A 14,483-nucleotide genomic window follows, 5' to 3' on the forward strand; every position below is an offset into this window, starting at 1 on the left:
CGGCCTCCAGCTAGTTGGGTAGCCCTCTCTGTTGCTGGTTCTTTTTCGAGCCAGGACGTGCGCGCTTCTGCCGGAATGGTACTGCGGAACGATGATGGTTCTATGATCTTTGCGGCATATAGGTACATCTTTCATTGTAATGACGCCCTTGAAGCGGAAATGCATGCAATCATGCAAGGCATGGCTTTGGCCATCCAACATTCAGATAAGCCGGTGATGGTCCAATCGGATTGTTGAAATGCATTGGCAACTCTTACTGGTGACACACTATCCAGACCAGCCTATGGTCATCTTGGCGCTGAGATTAAAGCTCACATGGATGTTAGGGACTTTGTTCCTTGTAAAATTGGTAGAGAGCAGAATATGGTAGCACATCCGTTGGCACATTATAGCCGTACCGAGTGTTGTACTATGGTATGGTTGAACTTGAGTCCTCCATGTTGTGAGAAGTAGTTGGCTTGGGATTGTAACCCTATAATGTTGGAATAAAACTCCCTTTCACCCCGCAAAAAAAATTAAACTGAGAAAAGCACATGTTACGACAGAGAGAGAGTGAGAGAAAATTGCAGATGTCCAGTCTGTAGTAGACTACATCTAGCAGATCACAAGGTTAAAACAATCTGATTGTCCTTCTCGTACTAGTCAGAAATATGTACTGGTTCTATCAGAACTATCAAAATCCTACAAAAAAATATACCTATGTATGCATGTATGTATAACGATGCAAGTCACCCGAACAAAATTCCAGTAAATACCAGAGCTCCAAACCACTTATTTGAGACAAACCAGCAGAGTAGGGATTAGACATATGTATAACGATGCAAGTCACCCGAACAAAATTCCAGTAAATTCCAGTAATGGTACGTCTAATTAACAAACCAATGAACACACCATTTGTTCTAAATCTCCATGGTTTCAATCTGAAGAAACATACTTTCTGTTGCAATCTCCGCGATCAGATAAGTCGACGGTTGAAATCTACAATGCCAATTGCGAAGCTGCGGCTGTCAGAAGAGGGTAGTAGGGCCATTCTATCCTATCCCACATGATTAAAGTATGTAGTCAATGTTATGTCAAAAACAGTTTATTCTTCATAGAACACTCTGCCGTCTGATAATCAACCAAGATCAGCATTGTGGCCAGCCACTGAGCGCCAAGCTGCCAATTGATGCAGCACCAAAGGCACAGATCCATTGCTTGGCCAAATCTCCAAACCTTAACGTTGTGGACTTACATCTTCTTTGTCCTGGGTGTATTCAGAATTTCAGATACCACCATCAAAAACGACGAACATTCGATAAGATGTTTTTGATCAATTTAGATACGAAAGAACACCACTAGAAAAATACCTGATATGTATATATCAGCAGTATACAGTGCAAGGATGACTGCAGGATCTAGGCTGCCTTCGATAGCAGCCCATCCTAACTCCCCACCCGGTTGAAGGTCGGGCCAAGATATGCCAGAGGCTATTAAAATTTGCATCAAAAGTAATTCAAGTGATCACTCTCTATAATCAATACTATGGTTGTAAAACCTTTTACGTGTGTATTACATACCTAGAATGTGAACGTCTGCATCAGGGGATAAGAAAGCACCCTAGAAGCACCGGAGAAATAACAAGAACACTTTCGCTCTCTTATAGACACATGCAAGCTAGACACCTTGGTTGTGGAAGGAGTTTACAAGCTAAAGTGAGCATTGACCCAGAAAATACACATGGTTACTTAATCTAGACAATGTTGCTATAAATATTACAAAGCCCACCAATAAAACGGAAGCATTGGTACACAAAAGGAGCACAAAAGTATCCGACCAACTTCAAGAAACTAGTAATAAATAAACATCCCTACATGGCACAACTTGAAAGAAATATTTCAAAAATAGAATTATGCCTACAATATGAGATGTTCATTGCTTCTGCCTACAACAACAAAGAAAATAAAAAATTCGTAACTTAGCTTGAAAATAGAAACACCCTCACATGCATCAGACACTTACCATAATAATGATGTCAATTCCTCTGCCTAAAACAAAAAAGTGCCAAGCATATATGCACAAACAGCATGTCGAACAATGAGAGTACATTCCTTCTAGAATTTAACATTCTTGATATCTCCAAAATAACTTGTTTAAGTCCCAATGAAAACAAGGTTTTTAATACCATTTCAACAGCAAACAAGACGAAATTAACATGCCAAGAAATTAAAAAAATATCATTATTCAGTAACTGCAAGCAAGTTCATAGCATTCTTCTTCATACATCATTTCATCTAGAGGAGAACTGGCCGAGTTGATCAATCCATCATTCATGCTCTGGAGAAGAAATTAAGTCGATGACTACTTCATCCTTTTTTCAAATATCGAAGAACTGGGACCGACATTCCCCTGTCATCTACCCGAGCACATTCTTCATCGTGGAAGCATATGTGGTGTTAGATCAACCATCAACCTTTTCATTCTTTATTGGGGATTCTTTGGTAGGCGTGCCACTAACTTCGTCTGCAGGTTTTTACTAACACCCATGAATTGTACCTGGGGGCATAGGCATATGGAACGAAAATGTTTGTACGTTTCTACGACATTTGACAAGGGCACAATTGTTATTTACTTAACTTCCTTTCGGAAGCAAAAAGTAAGGATAGATTAGCTCGACCAAGGTCTGCGCTGGACGAAATGAAGGATTAAATTACAGACGATTATTTTCTTATATAGTCAAAAAGAAGTATACACTATTTCAGTGTGTTTTCTTGCAGTTATTGTAATTAGAGATTTTCTTATTGTCTTGCCATTATTTTATAGTGTTTGGTGATGAAATGCTATATCTTTTTTTCTTTTGGCTCGGATTTAGAAGTTCTTTTGGACATGTCAAGAATGTTAGAGTGGAATGTCATGCATTATATGTGGACATGTTGTGTGTATGTGTATGCGCGCGCATGTATGCTATTTCATAAAAAAGCTTGCCTAAATATATACTCTTCTATTACATTCTTTCCATATAGCCATCACATAAATTAGGTCTAGGTGTAGCCGTGCTTTTCTACTTTTGGCGATGATGCAATCATCCTCTCCCTATCTTGAACCACCGTTATCTGGTGATTGCGATGTACACAAATAGATTGCGCCGCCACTAGTTGGATAGAAGGTGACGAAAATACACGAATGAATCGGCACACAAGGATAAGTTAGAAAAAGATATTCTATGCGGTGGATATCTTAGGATATTAATAGGCCAGCATGCGTTTTGTGCGGTGAATCCAGGAGTCTGAGTTCAAAGAGGCTTTAAAAAGGATGAAAGGACGCAAGGCGATGGGCCCTGATTGTATCCCCATTGAGATGTGGAAAGGCAACGGGGACATAGCGATAGTATGGCTAACCAAGCTTTTCAACCTCATTTTTAGGGCAAACAAGATGCTAGAAAAATGAATAAGGAGTATATTAGTACCAATCTTCAAGAACAAGGGGGATGTTCAGAGTTGTACTAATTACCGTGGAATTAAGCTGATGAGCCATACAATGAAGTTATGGGAGAGAGTCATTGAGCACCGCTTAAGAAGAATGACAAGTGTGACCAAACATCAGTTTGGTTTCATGCCTGGGAGGTCGACCATGGAAGCCATTTTCTTGGTACGACAACTTATGGAGAGATACATGGAGCAAAAGAAGGACTTGCATATGGTGTTCATCGACTTGGAGAAGTCCTATGATAAGATACTACGGAATGTCAGGTGGTGGGCCTTGGAGAAACGCAAAGTCCTAGCAAAGTACATTACCCTCATCAAGGACATGTATGATAATGTTGTGACAAGTGTTCGAACAAGTGATGTCGACACTGATGACTTCCCGATTAAGATAGGACTGCATCAGGGGTCAACTTTGAGCCCTTATCTTTTTGCCTTGGTGATGGATGAGGTCACAAGGGATATACAGGGAGATATTCCATGGTATATGCTCTTTGCGGATGATGTGTTGCTAGTTGACGATTGTCGGACCGTGGTACATAGGAAGTTAGAGTTACGGAGACAAACCTTGGAATCGAAAGGGTTTAGGCTTAGTAGAACTAAAACCGAGTACATGATGTGTGATTTCAGTACTACTAGATGTGAGGAGGAGGATGTTAGCCTTGATGGGCAGGTGGTACCTCAGAAGGACACATTTCGATATTTGGGGTCAATGCTACAGGAGGATGGGGGTATTGATGAAGATGTGAACCATCAAATCCAAGCCAGATGAATGAAGTGGCACCAAGCTTCTGGCATTCTCTGTGACAAGAGAGTGCCACAAAAGCTAAATGGCAAGTTCTACAGGATGGTTGTTCGACCTGCAATGTTGTATGGCACTGAGTGTTGGCCGACTAAAAGGCGACATGTTCAACAGTTAGGTGTGGCGGAGATGCGTATGTTGAGATGGATGTGTGGCCACACGATGAAGGATAAAGTCCGGTGATATACGAGATAGAGTTGGGGTAGTACCAATTGAAGAGAAACTTGTCCAACATCGTCTGAGATGGTTTGGGCATATTCAGCGCAGGCCTCCAGAAGCTCCAGTGCATAGCGGATGGCTAAAGCGTGCGAAGAATGTCAAGAGAGGTCGGGTAGACCAAATTTGACATGGGAGGAGTCCGATAAGAGAGAACTGAAGTTTTGAAGTATCACCAAAGAACAAGATATTGACAGGGGTGTGTGGAAGCTTGCTATCCATGTGCCAGAGCCTTGTTGTTGTTGTTGTTGTTGTTGTTGTTGTTGTTGTTGTTGTTGTTGTTGTTGTTGTTGTTGTTGTTGTTGTTGTTGTTGTTGTTGTTGTTGTTAACATGTTTTCAAACATTGTAAGATCTCTTTATCCTCCACGTGCGTTCTTTAATTTCCATGTCAAAAACTTGTGAAATTTTCCCTCCACGTGTGTTGTTTAATTTTCGTGCCAAAAACTATACACCCTATATTTAGGAACGGAGGGAGTATAATTTTGAGTGTTTCATTACATATGAGATGTGCCATGCTTTAACGTCTACTTTGGATTTAAGTAGTTGAAGCAACCTAATGGCAGGATAAATTTCCTGAGGATTGAAACTCTAGCTAATCATAGAAACTCCATTGTAGACAAAAGAGCAAAGTTTTGCAATGTTTTATGTGAACTTCCTATGACTTTCATGTAAAATTATTGCATTAAATACCAACTCAAGTTGCAAATTTGAGAATTTAATGATGCACTCGAGACATCGCCACAAAAGACACCCACTGAATAAAATTCATCATTTTGCTACACCATAGAAACAATCCATACAAAGACAGAACCATTCACATTTAAGCTCAATAAAGTCGATAAGCAAAGCTTCATTGGTGTACCTTGCCCGTTGACCATTATTCTAACCAGCATCCACCTTCAACAAGATGTTGAGTGCACCACATGGATTGTCTTTGACGACATGCTTCCCAAGGTTGTTCATGAAGTGCATGAGAGTGGAAAATTCAGTATCCTAGAGGTGAGTGATGCTGCCACAGTGCTCTACAGCCTCATTCCAATACCCTTCATTTTTCATGATGTCTAGGAGGGTGGTGAAGTCCGGTGGTTGGATGTTTACTATGCTATCATAAGGGTTGATCTCATTCCATGAGAAGCCAACACCAATGCTTTTATGCATTAAGATAATCACAGAAATCCTGAAGCATCAGGTTAGTGCTATGGAGATTCAGAAATGCAGATTGAAATATAAATTGGGTTCAATAAAAAAGAATTGCCAGTTCGCTATTCTCAAATGCATTCGAATGCAATCATTTTTTATGGAACCGAATTTATATTCCATAGATCATTTTGAGTCTCCATAGCATTGAGCTAATGCTTCACGATTTTTACGATTATATTAATGCAGACAAGCACTGGTGTCTGCTTCTCATGGAATGAGATCAACCCTTATGACAACATCGTGAATATCCAACCACCTAACTTCCCAATCTCCTAAACATCATGAATGGTGAATGGTACTAGAATGAGGGTGCGGAGGACCATGGCGGCATCTCTCACCTCCAGGATACTGAATTTGCCACTATATCATGCATTTCATGGACAACCCTGGGAAGCACACTATCAAAGACAATCCCTACAACGCGCTAAACATGTTGCTGAAAGGCAGATCCTGGTCAGAAGAATTGTCGATAGGAAGGGGCCATAGATGAAGATTTGGTTATGGACTTTCTTATGTTTCAATGTGAATGATTGCTTTTTTGTCTGGGTTATTTCTACTTTGTAGCAAACTATGAATTTTATTCAGTGGGTGTTCTGTATGGCTTATATCTCAAGTGCATCAGTAAATTGTCAAATTGAAACTTGGGTTATTTTTAATTTAAGGATTTTAGAGGAACTTCATAGGAAGTTGGCATACAACATTGCAAACCTTTGGTCTTTTATCGGAGAATGGAAGTTTCATATGATCTATGTAGAGTCTTAATCATCGTCATAAATTTCCCTGGTGGGCCATTAGGGATAGGCCATTAGGTTGTCGACAGATTGACACCTCAACAATGCTTGTATGGGGAAGGGCTAGGCAATCCACACATACATTTCAACACCCCGTCTCACTTGTGACACGGAAGTCAACACGTGAATAGACTCAGAGCTATGACTCAAGAGACCTATACTTGTAGACAAAGGGGGCAACATTTTTTTAGATAAATTGTGAAGCCAGGACTTGAACTCAAGATCTTAGTTTCCAAAACCATGACAAGCTTCATGCACTAGCCAACGCAACCAAAAGTCTGAAGTGATGAAAAGGGCTACCCAATCCACATATACACTTCAACGGTGTCTATTCTCTATTAAATGAAATATCGATTTGTGTTCACATAATTATGCCTCGTGTTCTCACTCCATCATGAACTATATATTTGACCATTTTGGCTCTCCGCACAACAAGATAAACTACACTTGTGCAGTCTTCTATCCTTCTGGTGCTTTGGTTATGTGACAACTACCATTGATTTCATGGAAATAAGCAATCATGTGCTTTACGAGCTGCAAGAGATTGGATTTGGTTGCTTCATCCATGTCATCGATATGGTACATCAATGGGTGGGTGCCTTGAAGTGTTTTTAGTTAGATTGTGTTAAATTGGTTCACCATGAGTTAATAAAATGAACATATTTTTTGCTTTTTTGCTTTTGATAATGATAACTTTGGATTTAAGATGTGCCATGTATTAATGTCTACTTTGGATTTAAGCAGCTGAAACACCCTAATGGACTGGACTACCAGGAAAAATTTCCCTAGGATTTAAACTCTAGATAATCATAGGAAGTTTCATTATCAAACAATAGAAAAGTTTGGAAATTTTTTATGTGTACTTCCTATGAATTTGATGTAAAATTATTGCATTAAATACTAAATCAAGTTACAAATTCGAGAATTTAATGACACACTTGAGACATCAGCCACAAAAGACACCCACTGAATAAAATTCATCAATTTGGTACACCATAGAAATAAGCCATACAGAAACACAACCATTCACATTCAAGCTTAAGAAATTCGATAACCAAATATTCATTAGTGTTCCTTGCATGTTGACCATTCTTATGACCAGCATCCACTTTCAACAACATGTTGAGTGCACCGCATGGATTGTCTTTAAAGATGTGCTGCCCAAGGTTGTTCACGAAGTGCATGAGACTGGAAAATTCGGTATCCTTGTGGTGAGCGATGCTGTCACGGTGCTCTGCGGCCTCATTCCAGTACCCGTCATTGTTCATGATAGTTAGGAGGGTGGTGAAGTCTGGTGATTGGAAGTTTGCTATGTTGTCATAAGGGTTGATCTCATTCCATGCAAAGCTGACACCAATTCTTATCTTCATTAAGATAACCATATAAATCCTAAAACATTATGTCGGTATGGAGATTCAGAAATGCGATCTTAAATATAAATTGGGTTCAATAAAAAACTGTCAGTTGGTTATTCTCAATTGCATTCGAATGCACTTGTTTCCTCACATTGATTACTTCAAGAAACGGTTGTAGTCGAATGCATTTGAGAATATCCAATTAATACTTTTTTATTGAACCCAATTTATATTTTGGACATTATGAATCTCCATAGCACTAAGCTATTGCTACGAGATTTTTACGAATATTGTAATACAGACAAACACTAGTGTTTGCTTCGCACGGAATGAGATCAACCCTTATGAAACCATTGTGAACATCCAACCACATAACTTCACAAACCTCCTAACCCTCATGAACGGTGAAGGATACTAGAATGAGGGTGCGGAGCACCATGGCGGCATCTCTCACCTCCAGGATAATGAATTTGCCACTATATCCTGCATATCATGGACAACTTTGGGAATCACGCCATCAAAGACAATCCCTAGATACCGCGTGCTAAATATGTTGTTGAAGGTGGATTTTGGTAAGAAGAATTGTCGATAGGAAGGAGCCACCATTGAAGATTTGATGACGGACTTTCTTGTGCTTCAATGTAAATGATTGTGTTTTTGTCTGGGTTCTTTCTAGTTTGCACCAAAACTATGAATTTTATTTAGTGGGTGTGCTTTATGGCATATGTCTCAAGTGGCATATGTCTAAAGTGCATCAGTAAATTATCAGATTGCAACTTGGGTTATTTTTAATGAAATAATTTTGCACGAACTTCATAGGAAGTTGGCATACAACACTACAAAGCATTACTCTTTTATCGGACAATGGAAGTTTTATATGATTTATGTAGAGTCTTAATCATCGTCAAATTCCGCGCTAACGCAACCAAAATTCTAAACTGATGGAAAGGGCTAGGCAATCCACAAATACAGTAAAACACCCTCTCTCATGTGTGACATGGGAAGTAAACACGTGAATAGAATCAGAGGTAAGTCTCAAAAGGACTACACCGTGACACACAACAATTTTGGGATTAATCGCGAAAGCCAGGACTTGAACTCAAGACCTTAGGCTTGAGACCATGCCAACCTTCATGCACTAGCCAACACAATCCAAAGATTGAGCTGATAGAAAGGGCTAGGCAATCCACATATACACTCCAACTGTTTTATCAAAACAACCTAATCTACATTTGTTCATTCTTCCTTCCTTTCGGTGCTTTGATTATGTGACAACTACCACCGATTTCATGGAAAGAAGCAATCGTGTGCTTCATGATCTGCAAGATGTTAGAGCCGATTGCTTTATCTATGTCATTGATATATTACATCTATAGGTGGGTGCCTTGAAGTGTTTTGAGTTAGATTGTGATAAATTTATCGCCCCTGAGTTAATAAAATGAACATATTATTTGCTTTGTTGCCTTTGATAATTATAACTTTGGATTTAATATGTGCCATGCATTAAGGTGTCCTTAGGATTTAAGCAACTTAAACACCATAATGGCTTGCTTGGAAACTTTCTCGAGTATTAGAACTTTAACCAATCATAGAAAGTTCTAGTTTTAGAAAAGGAGCAATGTTTTATGTAAACTCCCTATAAATTTGATGTAAAATTATTGCATTAAATACCAACTTAAGTTTGAAATTTGAGAATTTAACGATTCACTTGTGAAATCAACCATAGAAGATACCCACTAAGTAAAAGTCATCATTTTGGTACACCATAGAAATAATCCATACAGAAACACAACCATTCACATTCAAGCTCAAGAAAGTCGATAACTAAAGCTTCATTGAAGTCCCTTGCCCGTCAACCATTCTTCAAACCAGCATCCACCTTCATCAGCATATTGAGTGTGCCACAATGATTGTGTTTGATGACATGCTTCCCAAGGTATTCATAAAGTGCATGAGGGTGGAAAATTCAGTATCCTGGAAGTGAGCAATGCTGCCACGGTGCTCTAAAGCTTCATCCCAGTACCCTTCATTGTTCATGATGGTTAGGAGGGTGGTGAAGTCTAGTGGTTGGATGTTTACTATGTTGCCATAAGGTTTGATCTCATTCCATGAGAAGCCGACACCATTGTTTTTCTGCATTAAGATAATCATAGAAATCCCAAAGCATTATGTAAGTGCTACGGAGATTCAGAAATGCAGACCAAACTATAAATTGGTTCAATAAAAAAATTGTCAGTTGGCTATTCTGAAATGCATTTGAATGTAGTAATTTCCTCTACATTGTTTACTTCAAGAAACGTTGTAGTCGAATGCATTTGAGAATAGCCAATTAACATTTTTTGATTGAACCCAATTTATTTTTTACACATCATTTTTGAATCTCCATAGCAATGAGCTAATGCTTAAGGATTTTTACGACTATCCTAATGCAGACAAGCACTAATGTCTGCATCTCATGGAATGAGATCAACCCTGATGAAACCATCGTGAACATCCAACCACCTAACTTCACCAACCTCCTAACCATCATGAATGGTTAAGGGTAATAGAATGAGGGTGCCGAGCACCATGGCGGTATCACTCACCTCCAGGATACTGAATTTGGCAGTTCCTGCACTACACGGACAACCTTTCAGAAGCACGCCATCAAAGACGATCCATACAATGTGCTAAACATGTTGTGAAGGTGGATGCTGGATAGAAGAATTGTCAATAGGAAGGGGCCGCCGATGAAGATTTGGTTATGGACTTTCTTGTGCTTCAATGTGAATGATTGCATTTTTGTGTGGGTAGTTTCTATTTTGTACCAAAAATATGAATTTTATTCAGTGGGTGTGCTTTATGGCTTATGTCTCAAGTGCATCAAACTGTTAAATTGCAACTTGGGTTATTTTTATTTAATGCAATAATTTTACACAAATTTCATAGGAATTTGGCATACATAATTACAAACCATTGCTCTTTTATCAGACATCGGAAGTTTCATCTGATTTATGTAGAGTCTTAATCATCGTCAAAGTTCCCTTGTAGGCCATTAGGGTTTCGACAAATTGACACCTCCACAATGTTTGTGTCTAACAAGCTTCATGCACTCGCCAACACAGCCAAAATTCTAAACACTTATGGAATCTCTAGGCAATCCGCATATACACTTCAATACCCCCTCTCACGTGTGAGGCAAAAAAGACAACACATGAATAGACTCAGATGTATGGCTCAAGAGGACAATACATGGACACATAGGGGGGCAACGAGCTGACACATATCATGCGAAAGCCAGAACTTGAACTCAAGACCTTAGGATCTGATATTATGACAAACTTCATGCATGAGCCAACACAACTAAAAGTCTAAACTGATGGAAAGGGCTACCCAATCCACACATATACACTTCAAAAGTGTCCTCTCTCCAATAAATGAAATATTGGTTTGTGTTCACATAATTGCACCTTTTGTTCTCACTCCGCGATGCACTATATGTTTGTCCATTTTGACTCTACTCAAAACAACCTAACCTACTTGTGCATTCTTCCGTCCTTCCGGTGCTTTGGTTGTGTGACAACTACCACTGATTTCATGGAAATAAGCAATCATGTGCTTCACGAGTTGCAAGGGATTGAAGCCGATTGCTTCATGGCCCAATGATATAGTACATCTATACATGGATGCCTCGAAGTTTTTTTATTGTGTTAAATTGATTGCCCTTGAGTTAATAAAAGGAACATATTATTTGATTTGTTGTTTTTGATAATGATTCGAGAAAACGCAAAAGAGTTTGCGTTTCATTGCATTGAAGAGGAAGACATCGGGGGTACAACCTCCAAAAAGGAGGGACACACACACACACACACACACACACACACACACACGACCGTCCTCACCAAGCGACTGCAACTAGGTGAGGTGCCCTCAACTACAACACACAATGAAATTAGGCCTCGCCCAGCCAGACCTCCAGCCAAAGATGGCGAGGCGCCGAGACTCGGAGCAACAGGGCAGCATCACCGCCATTGCTAGACACCACCAGGGATGATTGCAGTTCCAGGACTGCCTAGACCAACGTACCACACACCCATGTGCCTAGGAGTCGGCGGGTGAAAGGCAGGCCTGACAGGAACTGGCCTAACATTCGTTGGGGGAGCGCCGGCGCCGGCATACGTTGCGACCTGCTCCCTGTGCAGCCGTCGACGCCAGAGCGATGCATCACCAGCCACCATCTGCCGCATAAAACTCCACATGCAGCCAAAGCAGCGCCATCAATAGGGTAACGACGTTGAGATGCCGCCACTGCCCGGTCCGGGAGGCCGGACCTAGGATTTCTCCCGATGCTCTAGGAGGAGGTCCGGTCAGGGTCATGCCAACGCCTCCAAGGAGGTGACGGCACCCTCGGGCGTCGCCGTTGACAGTGCAGGCCATCGCCGCGCGGGGATTTCGCCCCGACCCATGAGCAAGGACCTCAGATGCAGATTCAGACTGGACATGGCAGTGAACGCCAGAGAAGACAGACACACATGGAGGAGGGAAGCCTAGGAACGTCGATAGTCGCAGAAGTTAGCACCGGCCAGTGCAGCGCCATCAGGCCGGCCACCGCCGGGAGCGCGTCCAGCAGGCGACAGCAGTCACCTGCACCGCGCCGCCGCTGCATCGGCCCGCAGCCTCTGCCACCAGGATCCGCCGGGGCATAGCATCGTAGCAACCGCCAGGGTTGTCGCGCGCGTGCTCACCAACCCAACGGCGACCACTGGCGGCGGCTGGGAGGGGTGGGAGGAGGGAGAAGGGTGGGCAGGGGCAGAGTGGTTGACGCGGGCCAGGGCGGGCCCGCACGGCCCAGATCTGGGTGCCTGCAGCTCTGCGGCTTGCTGCAGCGGCCAGCCGTCGCTAGGCAGCGCCACCATGCGCGCGCACCGCGCCATCTCGACCTCCCCTGCGCGTCGACTGCCGTCCGCTGCACCACCGCGCGCTCCCGCCGCTCCAGCGCGCCGAACACCTGCGCGCGAGCATGCGAACAAGGGCCCCGCCGCCGCCGTCCACCGACGTGGGCTTCGCCACCTGAGTCGCCCCTGGGAGCGACGCGGGGGCTGGGGGGTCATCCCCAACCTACAAGCTTGATAATGATACTTTTCTTTTATCACACACTAAAGTTTGTGGCCTTTTTTGGTATAAAATGATTTATTTTAGTTGTCGCAAAAAATCTCAATTGCTAGAATTACCATAAATAGCCATGTGACTAGTTATTTGACACTTGTTTTGTGCAACTTGAAAAAATATATTCCTCTAAGGTTGATAGGAAACACAAATGACCTTGCCACCCTCCTGTAAATTGAACTTTCAGCTTCAAATGCCATTCTATTGTTTTGCTTTGTTTGGTACTTCATCAATCAAGTATTAGACAAAGTTCGTACTCCCTTTATCCCGGTTTATAAGTCTCTATGCATTTTAATAAACCTTTAATAAAACACCATTAATTTGGTAAGCAAGAGTTATATGCCATACCATTTTAAACTTCTCTTTAGAGTGGATCTAATGAAATATTCTTTGTTGAACTGATATTACCAATTGGCATATGGAAAAAGCTAGCGTTTAGCCGGCGGATCACACGAGAACCTCCGCCGTCTTGCACGTGTGACGCGTGTCCTATGTGGGGACAACTCAGCACTATCACTACAACAACTGATTGCTTCCTTCCCTCTTGAATCTCTCTCTCACGGATGGATAAAGAGGCATCCGGCAATGGGAATCCATGTCGTTGACCTGGGAATTGATGTCGTTGACCTGGGAATTGATGTCGTTGCAGCCGGGTCTGGTGCGGGCGCCGCCAGTACCGCCGCATGGCCGTCGGCCGTCGTGGTGTGCCCGAGCTCGGCATGGTATCTGCCGACCTCCTCGCACAGATCTAGCCGCCCAAGATCCTGCAGCAATGCTCGCCTCACCAGACCTAGCAAATAAGCTCTTGCAGCCTGCAAAGTTGGTCCGCACGGCACCAAGCTCCTGTGGCAGAGGCGACGAGGCATCAGATGCGGTTTTGTTTGCGCAGCAAAGGGCATGTTGCAATTGCAATTGGTCTCTTTGTTGAAAAAGGGCCATGTTTCAGAAAATCCTCGAATTATTATTTTTGCAACAAGGCCTTTGTTGCGGAAATTTTCTGCAACAAGACCTCTGTTGCGGAAAGTTTCTGCAACACGGCCTCTGTTGCAGATTTTTTTGCAACAAGACCTCTGTTGCGGAAATTTCTGCAACATCATTCTTGTTGCAAAAGTGATGGTTGCTCACGTGGGCACATCGGGCGGCTATTGACGCGTCCATCCAATGGTCAGCGAGGTGGCGGATGTTTTTCCCCACATCCCCATTTTATTGAAAATGAGGCCACAATCAAAACAGTATACAATGCTCAGGAAAAAGAGGAAAGTAGCTGCACCGGAATTTAAGAAAACCATATAGGATTTATTACAAGCCACAAGCAAAGGGAAACTGGAGACATCAGGATACACAACGTGCAAACTGTTGGAAAATGCCCTAGAGGCAATAATAAAATGGTTATTATTATATTTCCTTGTTCATGATAATTGTCTATTGTTCATGCTTTAATTGTGTTATCCGGAAATCGTAATACATGTGTGAATACATAGACCATAACATGTCCCTAGTGAGCCTCTAGTT

General features: G+C 42.0%; 1 pseudogene; it reads right to left on the reverse strand.

Annotated features, from left to right (window-relative positions):
* Positions 1-12,178: 12,178 nt before the first annotated feature.
* Positions 12,179-13,837, reverse strand: LOC109787561 (uncharacterized; annotated as a pseudogene).
* Positions 13,838-14,483: the final 646 nt, after the last annotated feature.

Source organism: Aegilops tauschii, chromosome 5, assembly GCF_002575655.3.
Source record: "Aegilops tauschii subsp. strangulata cultivar AL8/78 chromosome 5, Aet v6.0, whole genome shotgun sequence".
Lineage (NCBI taxonomy): Eukaryota > Viridiplantae > Streptophyta > Magnoliopsida > Poales > Poaceae > Aegilops > Aegilops tauschii.